This window comes from Panthera leo, chromosome C1 (genome assembly GCF_018350215.1).
Source record: "Panthera leo isolate Ple1 chromosome C1, P.leo_Ple1_pat1.1, whole genome shotgun sequence".
Classification (NCBI taxonomy): Eukaryota; Metazoa; Chordata; class Mammalia; order Carnivora; family Felidae; genus Panthera; species Panthera leo.
The window spans coordinates 76,601,806-76,619,625 of NC_056686.1; the positions used below are offsets into that span (position 1 = coordinate 76,601,806).

At 37.0% G+C, this 17,820-nt stretch overlaps 1 protein-coding gene across 5 annotated transcripts in view; it reads right to left on the bottom strand.

Moving 5' to 3' along the window:
- Window positions 1–219: 219 nt before the first annotated feature.
- ZNF644 (zinc finger protein 644) overlaps window positions 220–17,820 on the bottom strand; it is a 127,888-nt gene continuing 110,287 nt past the window's right edge. The window contains exons 10-11 of one of the 5 annotated variants that reach the window (XR_006206331.1): window positions 521–569; window positions 220–420 (exon numbers count right to left, since the gene is read on the bottom strand). The gene's annotated coding sequence lies outside the window, so the exon portion shown is untranslated. Of the gene's footprint in view, window positions 421–520; window positions 570–14,395; window positions 14,930–15,269; window positions 15,451–17,820 lie in introns of those variants that run through there. The other 4 variants (XR_006206327.1, XR_006206329.1, XR_006206330.1 and 1 more) reach the window with 4 other exon arrangements.

Sequence of the window (17,820 nt, forward strand, 5' to 3'; positions counted from 1 at the left end):
TCTAGGCTCCACATGTAACTAAGATCATGCAGTATTTTTCTGTGTCTGGCTTATTTCACTTGGTATAACGTCCTCTTCGGGTTCATCTGTGTCGTTGCAAATGGCAGAGTCTCCTTTATAAGGCTGTATGATACATATGTGTGTATATATATATGATATTCCTATATATATATATATATATATATATATATGTATATATATATATATATATAAAAAGATCTGTTAGCAAACACAGAAAGCTGGTCTCAAATGACCCAGAAATGATGGATGAGAAGTGGCAGAAATAATACACTGGTGGTTCTGTTCAGAGTCCACATCCCACTTGTGCCCAGGGGTGGGCCAGGGTAAGGATGGCACAGCCAGGCCCCAATGCTTGCTTGCAGACATCCATGGACTGCTTGCTATAGGGTGGTGGAGGACCTGTGGACAGCAACATAGGTCAAAGTTACATCGTGGGTGGGAGACTCCACAGCTGAGAACGTTTTACACAGTCAGTGCAGAAACACTGGCTAGTACTCACCAGCACGTGACTGTTCTTGATCTTTCCTATAGTTAGCGTCCTTCAGATCCTTAAAAATGAAAAACACTGCCTGGTGTTACATTCCTTTGGAGCTAATAGAAAATGCCTTCTTAACTAGCTTATTTTCTTTCCAAAAAAACCTTTGCAAACATCATCCCCAAGCATATAGAGTATTTTGGATTAAAAACCCATAGGTATTTGACGTTAAGGAGTTGACTATAGTGTTTTTAAAAAACTAACTTTTTTTTTTGGATTATTGTTTTTCTTGTTCTCTGTAACAAGCCATGGGATAATTCAGTGTGCTTTTTACAATATATTTTACAAATATACCTTGTTTCCAATAGTTTATAGGTCAAACCACACCCATGACCATTTTTGTAGGTCAAAGATGGTTGACTATCAGCAGTTTCACATGGTTCCACTTAATTACATCGTGAATAAGAAGTGATGGTCTCTCCTTAGATATATGGCTTGGTATTTGGTGGAAACACCCAATTTACTTCTGTATTTCTACTTACCTTCTGATGCTTCCCCCTGGTCCACTCCAACTTAATAATTATTAAGATCTCATTTGTCTCTTCCTCACCCCCATGTAACTTATTTCAATTTCTCCCAAACTACAATTTATAAATGACAGATTCAGAAATATCATTCTACCACTATTTTTTTTCCTTCTGAATATGAGAGAATAAAAATGTGATGTTAAGGCAAATGATCAGGAGGCCCTCTGTGTGTTTTTTCATTTCCTGCTTCAGCACAGATTGTGGTGTTGTGCTAGTTTGTCTTAGTGTACTGACGAACGTTTGCTTCCCTCCTCATACTTCTTCCTGTCCTCTTCTAGAACTGTCACTTAGTCAGTGACATGTTATGTCAGCCCTGTCAGAACCAGCCAATGAATCTGATTCATTAGCCAATAGCAATGCAGAATAACTGTGCTAACTCTCAGCAATTAAGATGATTGGGGTCACACTGTCATTAACTGTTACTGTCAGGGAAAAATTCACTGAAGAAGTATATCTTGGGAATGACCTTAGATGTGTGGCAGGCACATACAGTTCACTGACTTATTCATGTGTTTGTCAACTGTGATTGAATTATTGTTTCTATTAAACAATTATCGAAAAAAAAAAAAAAAAGAAATACAACCAAACCAACCAACCTAGCAACAACAAAAATTTTATTAGGGCCATGGTGATGACCTATTTGAGCTTAAATTCTCTCCCAGTGATGACAGAAAATAAGAATTTCATATAGTTTAAATACGTGCAAGCATTTCTAACCCCTGCCCAGTTTAAGTCAAATACTAATGGACTGGTCTTAATTCATCTTGACAGACTCCATAATGGCTCACCACAGAAAGCACCTATCACCTACTTATTGAATAAATACATATTAATTATTGGCAGAGGCTCTAAGACTGGACAGTGACATTTCATGTTACCAATAATGTTACTCAGTATTATGTAATGGGAAGGACATACATGTGAAAGTTCACTGTAAATAGCAATATAGGTGTTATCCTAAATGTTATCAACAGTTTAGAATGAATATTAACCATGGCATGATTGGAATGACTGTGTCCTAAGAATCCATTTGCTTTCTCTCTGAAAGTTCAGAAGGGTTTTTGCCAAGTGGTTTTGTCTTTTAAATACAAAGAGCAGGAATTCATAAGTAAATGAATTACTCGGTCAGGAACACGAGGCATCTGGGAATTCTGGCACAGGGGAGGGCAATGCCATTACAATTTTACAATTCTTATTTTCACAGAGAGACAAAAGGGATGAGACACATGTATCTTGGGTTTACAAAACTATGTGTAGGTCAGAGAATGAAGAAAGGAGGAGGGGGCACCTGGGTAGCACAGTTGGTTGAAGCCTCCAATTCTTGAATTTGGCTTGGGTCATGATCTCACCATTCCTGAGTTCAAGCCCTCCACTGGGCTCTGCGCTGACACCATGGACCCTGCTTGAGATTCTCTCTCACTCTCCTCTCCCCACCCCTCCCCTATGCTCTCTCACTCTCTCAAAATAAACATTAAAAAAAAAAAAAAATTGAGACACTTAAAAAAAAGAAAAAAGGAGGAGATGACCATAAACTGATAGGTTAATGTAATAGTTCTACTGTTTCCAAAAATAAGCAAATAAATTCTTGAACTGCTATGCAATGTGTTTCCAGCCAGGCTCATGTTGAATGATAATTACTGTTTCTCAGTGTGTTATCAGTCTTTTTAACACCAAAAATACTAAAATCCAAAATAAAACATGCCTCCCAAACTATTTTTCTATTCTGAAGGTTGTGCTTACTGCTCCTAAGAATTGGTTCTGTTGACCTATAAACATTTCATTTGCTGTTTATAGCAATTAGAACATACAAAGGACTGGGTGACACTGCTAAAAAGAGCAGTATCATAGGGGAGTCTTATGTTAAATAATAAAGTCTTTAGTAGGATTTAAAAATCACAGCTCTCGGGGCACCTGGGCAGCTCAGTCGGTTAAGCATCTGACTTCGGCTCAGGTCGTGATCTAATGGTTTGTGAGTTTAAGCCCCATGTCAGGCTCTGTGCTGACAGCTCAGAGCCTGGAGCCTGCTTCAGATTCTGTGTCTCCCTCTCTCTCTGCCCCTCCCCTGCTCATGCTGTGTCTCCCTTTCTCACAAAAGTAAATAAAAATTAAAAAAAAAAAAAAAATCACAGCTCTCAGATGGAGAAGCCACGTGTTTGTAAGGTATGCTTTCAGACCATTTGCCAGAAGGTGGAAGCGAGAAGTTGTACTTCATGATGACAATGCTGATTGCCACTGAATGACACAGAGTGAGATTTTTGAACTTTGATGTTTTACGTATACCTGATGTAGGACCACTCATGTGCAGGAATAACGAGAGGCAACCTCTTCCCAACTCTGTTTTCACTGATGTCATTTTAGTAGCTTGCAGTTGGCCGTGGTGGGGGCATTTGTATCACAGAAATTGGCCAATGCTACAAATCAGATACCTGCTTACCACCTCTGCTTCCAATCCTCCACCCCCCAAAACCACACACTCCTTGCCCGGAAAACCAGGAATTAAACATTAGCACACCACTGCATCGGACTAAATCTTCTTGAACGCATTATTCTTACACTGAATCTATGGTTTCACAGGTACAAGAGAACGTGGCTTTTAACAGGTTGTTTGGATGAAGTCTAAAAATTCTAATCTAGAATACCACTAATATCTTTCTGTATCTATACCAGGATACATAGATAGTTCAATCTCAGTCAGGCATCCTAGTTCTCAGAATTCCAGTTCCCTGGGATCTAATCTCTCAGTGTAACATACCTGGCATTCATCTAATGCCCTAGGGTTCTCAGAGACTCTAAGACAGCTTGAATCTTATGGAAGTCAAAGGCTGTACAATGAAAAATACTGATGGTGTGATAAAAAATATTCCACTGATGCCAAATGTTTGTTTGAAAATTTTCTCCAGGAAAAGGCTGTTCCAGAAACTGTATACATAGATCATAGATGCCAATGAGAATCAGACTCAATTCAAAATTATGTCAACTGACAAAGCTAAAAATGAAGACTTCTTTGCTTTCCAAAAGCAGTCAGAACATTTCCAGAGAGTTTAATTAGCTAAATGCTGTCATTATGTTGATCTATACATGTCTCTCTCTCTCTCTCTCGTTTTTGTGGTTATGTGTTTTCATGCTTCTCTCTTGCATTACTTGGTGTTTGGGCTGATTACTCTCCAGCTCAAAGACGTTCTAATTGTTGTGTAATTATTCACATCTCTTACTGTAGGGCTACCTATGTATGTCACAGACAGACTGTAAGTGTTTTGAGTGACAGTAATGACTTTTTAAAAGACTTCCATAGAATGAAATTCACTCAGTAATGCACTTCAATTTACAATATTCTTCCTCATTCTTTGCCTAAATCCTTCACACCAAAGCTTATGCCCATTTCTTATTGTTTGGAACTCAGGGGAGAAAGAGAACAGCTGGTCATCATCTTCCATATAATGGCCCTTAATATTCAGGTGGGCCATACACTCGAGGCAGAAGCTTAGGGCCTGGTACTAAACTGGATGAATAGGTTCAGTTCTTAAAATATGTTAAAACTGCCATTGCCTAGCTTATTGCTCTCATTTTTAAATTAGTTTATAACTTAAGATTTCTTCCCCCATACTAATTTCAGCAATTTGCCAGGTTCGCAAGTCCACGTGACTGGACATCTGACAACGTCAGCATTATGATGCTCTCTTTCAGTCTTCATTCATTTCACTACCCTTCATGATAGGGACTCCACTATCATTTGACTCCATAATAATTTGGGTCAATTCGTGAAACATGAGAAAATCCCCTCAGTGCTGTAGCCCTGAAGAAGTCCAGCTTAACTAGGCTTTCCCCAGAATTTCATGGTATTTACTTTATTAGTCACACGCTCCATTTCCACTTTACTTTCTAATTAACAGTTCACATGATATTGGCATTAGCATTAACATTTCCTTCTCATATCACTTTGAACTTTCAAAAAGTTTTTACTTAAGTTCCAGTTAGTTAATAGACAGTGTAATATTAGTTTCAGGTGTACAATATAATGATTCAACACTTCCATACAACTTTTTGCTTCTCATTTAAAACACTATTTTCCTTCCTATTTGAGTTTGCTGTGTTTAAGGAATGATGTTTCTACTTCTTTTTGCTTCTATTAATCACAGCTCAGTTCTTGCATAAGGTTTCCTCATATTATTGCAACAAAGCATTATAGTGTTATATAACTTGGAAGAAAAATGGTCATTTTAGTTTTATTCCTATTTCCACATACTGCCCCTTCTTTAGCATTTATCTTTACCAGAAAGGGCACCAGAGACTAACAAAAAGTCTTCAGTATTAACTTGGGATCTGTAGGTTTGGGGTGCCATTTACATAATAGAGAATCCTTTCCTCCCAATAGCCAATAAAATATTTAACACTCTGAGGAATGCCAAAGATATACTTAAAAAGAAAAAAAAAATACTCTCCATTTAGGCAAATCATACTGTTCCTTCTAAAGGAAAATAATTCTCAAGTAATATAAAATACAAGCAGTGCAGTAGACTCTATCTTAGAGACAGGAAATACTGGATGTGATTGCCTTTATTCTGGAACACGTCTGAAATCACAGTTTAAGGTATAAACTAAAAAAAAATCAGAACCTCAGAGAAATTTCTCTTAAGTAGAGCTCCTCTGGCACAATTCCCTGAAGGCTGTTCACAGAGAACACAAACTCTAACTTTTGGAACTCTGCTCAAATTCTTGTGTTTGTAAGGTCAGATCATCTAGTCACAAACAGTTCACTTTTTTACTTCTAAATTCATAACGAATTTTTAAATTTAAAGCACATCTAATTTGCTTCTCAATTTAAGCTGAAATTTACAGTATTTCTTGAAACTGTGGCTGTGACAAAGAAAACATGATTAGTAGATGGTTACAGGCCTCCCCAGAAGACTGTTGTTTTAATAATTTCCTCAACATAGTTTATAGAATATAAAATTAGGGGCATATCCAGCCTTTGTTATGAGAAGAGGATGTGCTCATGTTTAAGCAAATTTGGTGCATCCCACTGGGTTATGTGTCATTCAGTGAGATGTGCTCCCTGAGTCAAGGGCCAGATGGCGGATGCAGAAGCCTTTTGCTAGAATACATCTCTATAGAGGATAATGTCGCATTGGACTTGGTGACCAGGCTAACACTGAATGCAACTCAGTCACGGTATTTAAATCACATTAAGACTCTCTTTTATTTATGGCTCTCCTTGCGATTTTGTCTGGCTTTATGTCTAATTGTTAGCCTTCATGTGGCAGTATGATGTGCTAACAGTTTTGGCTTTTCTTTGCCAGAATGAACTGTTCAATCCTTTCTGAGGTACAGTGGGTCTGGGAAAAAATTTTGTTCCATAAACCAATTATAACTAGGCATAAACTTAATTATAAAAGGACACCTCGCTCTATATACTGTTTTTCATATTCTCGATACTGCTCAGGCGTTAGTGTAGATACTTGCTGTCATAATTACAGAATTTTAGAGGTAGAAGGGCAAGAGATCATATAGTCTACTTCCTATTGATAGAGAAACTAAAACTAATATGAATTCAGAGTCTTATGTTTGGCTAAAGTAGGGAACAACCCAGACCTAAAAATCAAGTTACGATACTTGGTTTAGTATTCTTTCCACTATTCTCAACTTCCTTCCCCTAACAGCCACTAAACTTCAAAATGCCTTTCTCATTGTCATCCTCCTTCTCCTCCTTTCACCATCATCAATTGAACACAGTGGGAAATACTACCTTTTTTTTTTTTTTTGAAGCCATGGAAACAGATCTTCTATCTCATAGTTTTCTTCTTTCTTATGGTCGGGGAAAAAGTTGTATTTATTCAGTAAAAGAAAAAGCCAACTATCAGTTGGGTGTCTCTGACAGTGTAGTATCAGAGAAACCAGTTGTGTGAAAACTGGTGGCAAAGGCACAGAAACAGAATGACTCTTGAATCAGAAGTCCTCTTCCTTCCTGAAGGAGTTTCAACATGCTTTTTTCCCAGAATACCTCCCTAAGTCCATATAAGGAAGCAAAGATTTTTTGGTTTTGTTTTCGTTTTTTTTCCTGGTTGGCTCTTTAAGCATACCCACTGGGTTTGGACTGAAACTGCTCTAAGCTGAAATCTCCTAATACTTCCTAGTGCTAGTTCTACTCTCTGATCTCCACTTTCAGAAATCAGACTCTCTAGCCTGTTCTGCCTTGTCAGACCTATCATCTTTTTCTCTACAGCTGCTGCTCAGTACCTAATCCCTCTGGAGTATTACATGGTATAAATACGATTTTGTCCTCATGCACACTATTGGCATTAACCTGAAGGACTTGCTATAAGGATTAGTATTCACGTTGAACATGCTTTTGTAAAAGGCCCTTTCCAGCAATAGAAAAGTGGCAACATCCAACACAGGTACAATTGGGGAGACAGCAATTCAGTTAAACATTTAGTATCACAGTAAAACCTTGGGTTTTTAGACTGTAACATTATACTCTTGGTCTTCATAATCCTAGTAATATTGCTCTTCTTTAAACCATTTATATGAAAATAGTTTATTTACTAAAAGTAATTAGACCAAAGCCCTGAGGCAGATAGATGTCTAGAAAAAGAGATCATGTCACCCAAAAGCTATATATAGGACTTAAAACTCTTAAGTCAAATCTCTGCCAATTTATATGCATTTTTAGAACTGAAGAGATAAACGGTTCAGATATTATTATTAAAGGGCCAATAGAGTTTGTTCATTAAGCTTCAGCTGGTTTGGCAAGACTATTCAGCTTTATGCTTTCTGGGAAATAAAACTTCCACAGTAAAAAGTAATCACTTGGGAAATGTTTAGAACTTCATTTTGCCACGGTCGTTTGTAGGTCGATTCTTTTTTTATTCTCTTCTAGTGATTTCACATCAACATCAGTTCCCTTCAACAGATTAGACCTTTCACTGTGAATAAAATTTTAACATTTTTGCAAATTGAATATAATTAAAACATGGTTACAGAGAGGCAGAATTATATACACTATACATACTATATATAATGGGTATGGGGACGGTTGGGATGGGCAACAACATGGCTGGGAAAAGCTTGCCTGTTCTTTAGAGTGGGAATTTTAAACTATTTCTAACATGAGGATAACTTTCAAAAAGGAACCAAAAAACCAACCAAACGAAAATCAAATAAGAAACAAATCCTCTTTGGGATGGTGGCTGACTCCACAACCTTCCTTCCAGAAAAGGAAAAGCCAATCATAGAAACCCTTTCTCCTTGCCAGCAATTGTTTAGGAAGGGGCATGTGACCTCTGCCAATGAGAAAGGCATTCTAGAGTGATTCTGATGTTTCCCTCTTCTTAAAACTGATTTTGATGATTTACTTTCTAAAATTTTCTAAGTCAGTAGTTATTTAAAAAAATATACTAAATGTTTAACTGAATTGCTCTCTCCCCAAAGACGATGTAAGAAAGAATCGACAAATTAATAATGTATCATAGGAAGTTCTTTGAGTAAGAAGTTCTCTGGGAATATTAGATTAGGGTCTAGAGAAAACAACTCCAATTGACGAATTTAAAATTATGTCATTAGGTTTTTTTCCCCTCCTCTTTGACAAATAGTGCAAAGTCCCTAATTTTTTTTTTTTTTTTTTTTTTTGGATTAAAATCTGCCACCACATATTCCAAAGCAGCAACTGAAAAGGGGGCAATTCAGACAAAGAAATCTTGTTTATTACTAATCTGATGCAGCTCAGGTATTCTTTTTTTTTTTTTCCCCCTGAACTAGAGATCAGGATCAGAAAAGTCTTTCCTTTAACTCCTTTTCCCCATCTGGTTCCTGTTTGGCATACTATGAGCATGAGCTTCTACCAAAGAGAGAGGCAGCCTTAAGCCTCTTACCGATGAATTTACAGGAGAGGCAAGAGAGAAATGCAAAGCACAAGGAAACCAAAAAAGGCTAAAGTCAAAATGTTGCAAGAGAGAGTCCTTTGCCTAAAAGTAATCACTTTGAACCTTCTGGTTACATGAAAACTCCACATTATTATATCGTGGCTTTGCAGCCAGAACTTACTACAATACTGCTCAGGAGGAATGAGGATTGGGGTAGGATACACTCATTCTTGGAAACTGGAGTGTGCTGCTAATGTGTCTGAGAACTGAGATTTAGAACATAATTTGCTTTGCTTTGGTCTAGTTGAGAGCACAGGCTCAGATGACAGACTGCCTGGATTTTAATTCCAGGATCACTATTTGTCAGCAAGTAGTTGGGAAACTAAGTTCTTCATGCCTTTTTCTCATTGTAAAAAGTGGTATTTTTTTTTTTTTTTTTTTTTTTTTTTTACCTCATTGGACTGCTATGAGAATAAAACAAGATTAATATATGTAAAATATCTGGAACAATGCCTGGCACACAGCAAGTGCGTAATAAATGTTATTTATTGTTATCATTGTTATAATATATGGCTCTGACAGGAATTTTGCTTTAAAAAGGAAAAAAGGAAATGGGTGGTAGCTGGAGCCAGCTCTCCAGCCACCACCATTTCTTTAAAAAAAAAAAAAAAAATTTTTTTTTAATGTTTATTTATTTTTGTGAGAGAGACAGAGCGCGAGCAGGGGAGGGGCAGAGAGAGAGGGAGACACAGAATCCGAAGCAGGCTCCAGGTTCTGAGTTGTCAGCACAGAGCCCGACGCAGAGATCGAACCCACGAACTGTGAGATCATGACCTGAGCTGAAGCTGGACGCTCAACTGACTGAGCCACCTAGGCGCCCCAGCCTCCACCATTTCTAATGGAGGCCAAAAGTTTTTATTTTAAACAATTTGTTTAATATGGGAGAAAAAAACGTTTAAGTGTGGAGAGCTGGTTTAGCTGGGGTTGAGACTTTTGTCAAGAGAGTACACAAAATGAGAGAGAGAGAGACAAAGGATGAGTGACTACAACAGGGTGATCCTGATGAAGGGCTGATGAATATAATTTTGATAAGGGAGTAAGGAAGAACAGGGAGTGGTGGGAGGCGGAGTCAATAAAAAATGATAAAAGATCAATGGATTGTAGGCCCTGGTGGGGTTGAAGAATCACTGAAATCAGGGAGAGTAAAATTGGAATGACCATAAATGGTAATTCAGAGAATATGAATACTAAAACCGAGAAAAAAAAGATAGGCCTATAATTATGGATACAGACAAGGTTTAGGACATGATCATCAGAGAGCCTGAAATACAGTGAAGGATAAATCTGCTAGAAAAATCTTATGATCTGGTATGCCTTCCAATGGCATAGGGGCCCTATATGACCCAGCTCTGTTTTCAGACTTTATCTCCTCCTTTGTCCCTGGCTTTTCTCCAGCCATAATGGCCTTTTTGCGGTTCTTCAGCACACCAAGCATGCTCTGCTTCAGTCTTTGCACTTGTTCCCTCAGCCCATTACACTTTCCCTAAGATAATTATATAACTAGCTCCCTCACCTTCTTGGGCAATTTTTTCTAATGTCATTTTCTCATGGACACTGAAATCTTCAAGATTTAGAACATGGGTAGTGTTGCAAAGACAGACGAGGAGCTAAAAACCTTCAAGGCTGTGGCATCCTGGGGAACTGTCAGTTAACTGCAACAAGGATGCGGAGTGAAATGTTGGACAGTCTGAGCTTCAAAGCAGAGGATTTTAGAGAGGAGAGAGGGAGGAATCCAGAAGTAGCAATGAAGAACAAATGAGATCAGACCTTTCTTTTCTCTGAAAAGTTAAATAAAAATGTATGTAATTTATTAAAGATACTGGTAGATCTTACATAAAGTGAGCCTTAACTGAATCTATTTACCGCTAACTGCACAAACTGCATTTGGCATGTGTTTTTAGGCAATTCAGAGGATCATCAAGAAAATGGGTCATGAGAATAAAATAACATTTACTGCTGTGCCGGTATTACTATTTAGAACCCTTTGATTTTAGCTGCAATTATGTGAGGAATTGACTTCCTTTTAAAAACTGTGAGGGCCCAAAACCACATAGCGGACTGCATACCCTTGTGGAGTTCCTGATCATCAGTTCAAAGAGCCACGTTAGCGTTAGTCTTAAGGACATTTGCCTCCTGAAATATAGCAGAAAATACAGCAGTAGCAGATGTCTAACAGAGAAAACGGACTTTTACAGTTATATATAAGAGAACATAAGTTTCTTCCATCTTTTTAGTGAATGGCCTTAAGTCCTTATTATATTGCCCTTCTGGGTGAGAAGAGGTCTCATGAGCTATGATCTATAATATTTAGACCTCTCAAAGGGCTTGAATATACTATATAAAAGGAGAGCAGGTATCTCAGGAAACCACATTCACATAATATTTTTCACCTTTGGTAAGTAACATTTTGGTTCTGAAATGGCACCAAAATACACATTTCAAATCAGCAGCTTCATCACTTTGAGGAAAGAGAAATGAGCAACAATAAATGTCACCTTCTAAAAACAAATAAAAAATTAAAAGCAGAATATAAAATTTAAATCATAGGGTAAAAAATTTACTCATTTTAATCATATATTGCGGCCCCTGGCTGGCTCCGTCAGTAACGCATATGACTCTTGATCTCGGGGTTGTGGGTCCATGCCTCACATTGGGTGTACAGATTACTTAAAAAAAAAAAAAATCCATGTTTCAGATTAATTTCTAAAAAAAATAAAATACTTTCATTTCTTATCTATTCCTAATGCATCTCCATAAAATATATATCTAGTGACAGCAGTGAGTAGAAAGCATTGTTCTGATATTCTAAAAGGACTGATTTATAAGTTATATTCAGAAAAAAAATTTGAGGATTTGGGGCAGCTAAAAAGAACACTGTTTTGAACATAACTACAACATCCTATAACATGATTTCAGAAGGGCTTAAGGAAATAACATACCACTCCAATTACATGAACTTTTCTCCTATTAATCAAAAAAGGGCTTTCATGTAAATATGTCTTATAGACTGTGCAACATACTGAAGTTCCCAGTGACTAAGAAATCATTGGAGAAGTGATTTGGGTTACATATTCACAATAATATATGGATTAGTTTCTGAAGTTTTGATCAAGATGTCGATTGAACATATATTTCAGGATCCTCCAGTTTTTAGGAAAATGATAAAAAGAAAAAATGTAAACGTCTTTAATAGTGTTGGGAAAGAAGAGAGTATATTTTGATTAATCAGAAATTATGAGTAATCCCCAAAAACACAGATGATAAATGGAATCTGACTGAAAGGGGAAACCTTAACCCAAACTATGCATGGGAAGATAGATGGCTACTAATGGTGGAAAGGGCCAAGAGTTAAGGTGTTTTCAGTTTAGCCAGGGCAGAGGCATGGTACTGTTCTACAATACCAAAAAAGAAACTAAGTCTACACATCTAGAAGCCTTGATGTTGGTTGTACTCTTTCCCTGTGATAACCAGAAATAGGCTGAATTCATAGAACACTGCAGAAGGCTAACAAGGAATTTGAAATTTAAGATGAACAAGCAAGAATCACCAAATATTTGAGGGAAACTAACACCGTGAAAGAAAGGCATCAAGCTCAACAAATAAAAACTAATCCCTGACAAAACAATTAATAGAGCAAAAAGAAGACTTAAACCAAAATACCAACCCCTGAAACAACTCATCAGGTAGGCTGATTAGCAGAATGAACATAGTTTTAGAGTCAGTTAGTGTATTGGAAGAGTGAACTGAAAATACAGAAGACAAAAGAGATAAAAAGTGTAAAAGGAAAAAAATAAGACACATGGAAGACAGATTTAGGAGTTCTAAGTTCCACAAGGATACAGCAAAAAGAATTAAAACAAATAAGCAAAGAAATAATAAAAATAAAAATAAATGTCCCAGGACAGAAAATTGACATAAATCCTCAAATGAGAGGGTCCATAAAGTGCTACGCAGGATGAATCAAAAATAAAGACATATCTTGGTAAATAAGTATAAAAGGATAAATACTAAAATTTCCAAATAGAGGGGGAAAAAGAGATTGAAACAGGGATTAGATCAGACTGGGACCAGACTACCCATGATACTGGATGTAAGAAGGCAATGGAATAGTATTTTCAAAAGTCTATGAAAACTGTAGAGCAGAGCAACGAAACCAAGAGTTGGTTTTTTGAAAAAATAAACAAAATTGACAAGCCTCTAGCCAGGCTTCTCAAAAAGTCTATGAAAATTCTATCCCTAATCAAACTGGAAATAAATATATCTTCGGATATGTAGACTTAGAGAACTTACCACCTGTAAGCCCTTTCTGAAAAGAGTTCCTTGAGGATATATTCCAGCAAAAGATAAATAATTCCAAGAGGAAGACATGCATATATAAAACCACAGGTGACAAAAAAACTAATACATATTCAAGGGTTAAAATTAAAAGTACTGATTAAAAAAGGATACTAAGGTAGAACTGGTAAATCCATGGAGGTAAAATGCAGATTGGAGGTTGACCAGGATTACAGATGGGGGCACTGGGGAGCAAGCAACTGTTTACTGTGTACAGGGTTTCCTTTTGGGGTAATGAAAATATTTTGGAACTAAGGAGAGATGATTGTTACACAACACTGTGAATACACTAAATTGTTTACTTCAAAACAGTTGTTTTTAGAGGCACCTGGGTGGCTGAGTCGGTTAAGTATCTGACTTGATTTTGGCTCAGGTCATGATCTCACAGTTCGTGGGTTTGGGCCCTGCATGGGGCTCTGTGCTGACGGTGCAGAGCCTACTTGGGATTTTCTCTCTTTCTCTTTCCCTCTGCCTCTCTTCCACTTGTGCTCCCTCTCTCACTCTCTCAAAAATAAACATTAAAAAAATAAAACAAAATCGTTAATTTTACCTCAATTAAAAATTTTCCATGAAAAAAGTAACAAGTCTACTTTGGAAGTGAAACAATTACATATAAGTGTTTTACTTTGGTACACCGTGCTTTATGTATTCTTCACACAGACTATAAAAAGATGTGTACTGAAGAATAGAGATTTAATATAATTAATCAAATTTAATAAATATGGAAGCCAAATTTCAGGGGATCGAAAAAAATAGGCTGCTGAATGGGAAATAAAACATGCCAAGGTTCTTGTGGTATTGGAGGGAAGAGACGCAGATACTGATGATAGTAGATGCTAATTAAAAATTAAGTTAATAATTGTTACAAGTTTTCAGGGTGAGGAAATTATGGGAATAGGTGTGATTTTTTAAAAGTTATGCATGTATGTATGTATGTATGTATGTATGTGTTTATTGGGGGGGTGGGGAGCAGAGAGAGTAGGAGAGAATCCCAAGCAGACTCCTTGTCAGCACAGAGCCTCATGTGGGGCTGGAACCCACGAACTGTGAGATCATGATCTGAGCTGAAACCAAGACTTGGACGCTTAACCAACTGAGCCACCTAGGTGCCCCAAGGAACAGGTGTGACTTTAACAAATTCCTTTCCTCTACTTTCAATACGACTAAGCTTTTAGCTTTTTATAAGCCAAATGACTGCTGAGACTTAGAGGTAACTGGTGTAAATATAAGTGAGGGATGGGGCTCTCTTAGGGTCCTGAGAGAAAAGGGAACTGATATGGAACTTTCTTTTCCAGGTGGTGAAGCTCAGGGGTGAGGACGAGAGGGTGGTGGATCCTAGAAGGAACTTGACAATCAGAGATATCTGGCCCCAACGTAAGCATATTACATCTTTTTTAAGCCCCAAAGGAACGAAATGGGTAGACTGAATCCTCCCTGCCCTACACACTGAGAGATTACAGAGGCCTGAGAGATATCAGGGATGTCCTTCAGGTACCTCAGCAAGGGACTGTCACTTCACTTTTCACTACTTGGAAGACTATTAACATGTAGGATATCCCGATATCTCAACAAACAGATCTGAATCCAACGAGCTGAAAAAGAAAAATAACTCCTTTAAGGCATTTCAGCAACTAGAGAGGAAATCAGCAAAATAATTAAATACATACTCAGTAAAACAGAAATACTAGAGAAGATGAAAACATGAATGAAAATAAATCATATCATTTGAGATTCAACTGCAGTGCACACACACACATTTCTGAAAGCTTAGTAACATTTTTGAAACAAAATTTTATTTTATTATTGAAATAAAGTTTTCAATGAATTGAAGAGGAGGTTGGTCACTGTAAGTGCAAGAAATATTTCAAAGTACAAAGCAAACACATAAATGGAAATCATGAGGGAGAAGATTTGAAAAATAGGTCAAGGAAATACAAAATGCAGATAACAGGAATTCTGAAAGGAGGGAAAAAAAATGGAAAAGATAAAACTATTCAACAGAGAATAGTAAAAAATTTTTACCTGAGTTATAGAAAGCCTGAATTCTGCTATGTTCCAGGTTGTACCAATGAGAAAAGCACAAATTTGGGTATACTTGGCAAGTTCCTGAACTCTAAGGATAAAGAGACAATCTTATAAACAGAAAGATCAAGTTACTTAAAAGGAAAAAACTCAGACTGGCAATGAAATAGCTGGTCTATGCACCCTGAGACAAATAGCACCTACCACCCTGAAAGGAGAGGACTGTCTTCGAGGATCCTTTGCTCAGTAAACTTATTATTCACCTTTCAGAGCAAAAGTAAAAAAACAAACTAGAAAAGAGACCTCAAGATGGAATAAGAGAAACAGAAACACTGGTTAGCCATGTGAAATTAAATATAAATGGATGAGGATAGAGTCCTCAGTGTTGTGAAAATAGAGAATTTTCTGAAACAGAAGAGAAAGGTAGTAAAATCACTCTAAAGATCTTACAGTAAAGAAAGCTAAGTACAGTTTATTCTAAAGAGGGACAGGGAATTTTCCTTTGCCAGTTACCAGAACCTAGCCTTAAAAAAGACACCCTCCCCCCCGCCCCCCGCCCTCCGACAAAAAGTTAAACAGAACAGAGATTCCAGATGCAGATCGCAGAATACCTGAAATTTGATATATGACAAAAGTAGTGTTCAGTTCTGTTGGACAAAGTATAGAATAATAAATTGGTGTTGGTATAACTGGCTATCCACTCTGGAAGAAGAGAGACACAGACTCCTACACTATAACATAAGCAAAAACAAATTTCAAGTGGATTAAAGATTTAATTAAATTGAAGTCTTAGTCCATTCCACAAAAAAATACCGCAGACTGGGTAGCTTATAAACTAACATTTATTGTTCATGGGTCTGGAGGCTAGAAGTCCAAGATCAGGATGCCAACCAACATGGTCAGATTGGAGTGGGGGGCCCTCTCACACGTCACAGATATTTCACGCTGTGGAAGGGGCTAGAGATCTTTTTGCAAAAGCACTAATCCTGTTCACGAGGGCTCCATCCTCATGACCTAATCAGCCCCAAAGGTCTCACCTACTCATACCATCGCCATCGGACGTTAGGATTTCAAAGTAAGAATTTGGTGGCAGGGGAGAGGTGGGGTACACAAAATAGAGACCATAGCAAAGACTTAATTTGAAAAAAATATATATTCCAAGAAAATCTAGAAAACTACCTGTATTAAAGGAAAGTGAGATTTTTCTTTGTCCTATATGACCTCAATACAAATATATATGTATAAAAAAATGAACAAAGTGGGGCGCCTGGGTAGCTTGGACAGGTAAGCCTCCTCCTCTTGATTTTGGTTCAGGTCATCTCACAGTGGTGAGAATGAGCCCCAAGTTGGGCTTTGAGCTGGCAGCACAGAACATGTTTGGGATTCTCTCTCTTCCTCTCTCTCTGCCCCTTCTGGGCTTATGTGTTCTCTTTCTCTCAAAATAAATAAGTAAACTTAAATCAACAAAGAAAACTCAATTCAATAAAAGATAGGAAAGGAAAAGAAACATCAAGAAAGCACAATACATAGAAAGCGTAAGATAATATGGCAAGAATAAGTATAAATATATACATAAGCACAAAAATATGAACGGTTATATTCACCTATTCATCTCAAACTAGGTGTATTAGATAAGAAAATCCAGCTATATATCATTGACGAGAGGAAAATGTAAATTAAAATGACATTAGAAAGGAGGGGGAAAATGCCTATCAGGTAAATAACAGAAATTAAAAATAGGGCTTTTTTCGTGCTTTTATTGAATCCAAGTAGATTCAGTAGTCATCGTGAACCTTCATATACTTAAGAACAATGACTGGAAACACAGAAAGCAAAAACTGAGGGTGAAGAGAAACAGGCACTGTGGCAACCATACTGGGATGCTAACATATCTTTCAGAGAATATGAAAGGTGAAGTACATATGAGTAAGATATAACTTAAATAGCATCATTTAAATCCTGAATATATATTTATATATGTAATTTATGTACATAGCATGTTTAATATATGATTTATATCACAAATATATCTATAAAATTCTGTACCCCAAAACTCGGATTACACATTGTTTTTTCACACTTGAGACATTGCCAACAAGTAACCATGTATCTCAGGCCACACAAAATTTCAACAAATTCCCAAAAGGTAGAAATTGGCTAAAAAGGAAATCAAAGTTGAAATGTAAGGTAATAAACAAACAACGATAGCTCTATATATCTAAATCCATGGGAAATGGTCAAATCTGATATAAATGTAAAAACGTGTAGTCTTACATGTAGTTATTAGAAAACCAAAAGGCTGAAAATAAGCCTTAAGTTGTGGAAGGTAGAAAAATAGAGTTGATGAAAAAAATACCAAGTGCAAGTTCCTGAAAAGACTAACAAAAACATAAAACCTTCAGTAAGTTTAAGGAAAAAAGCTAATACAAGCTTGAAGTAAACATTAGTAATGTGATGAAAC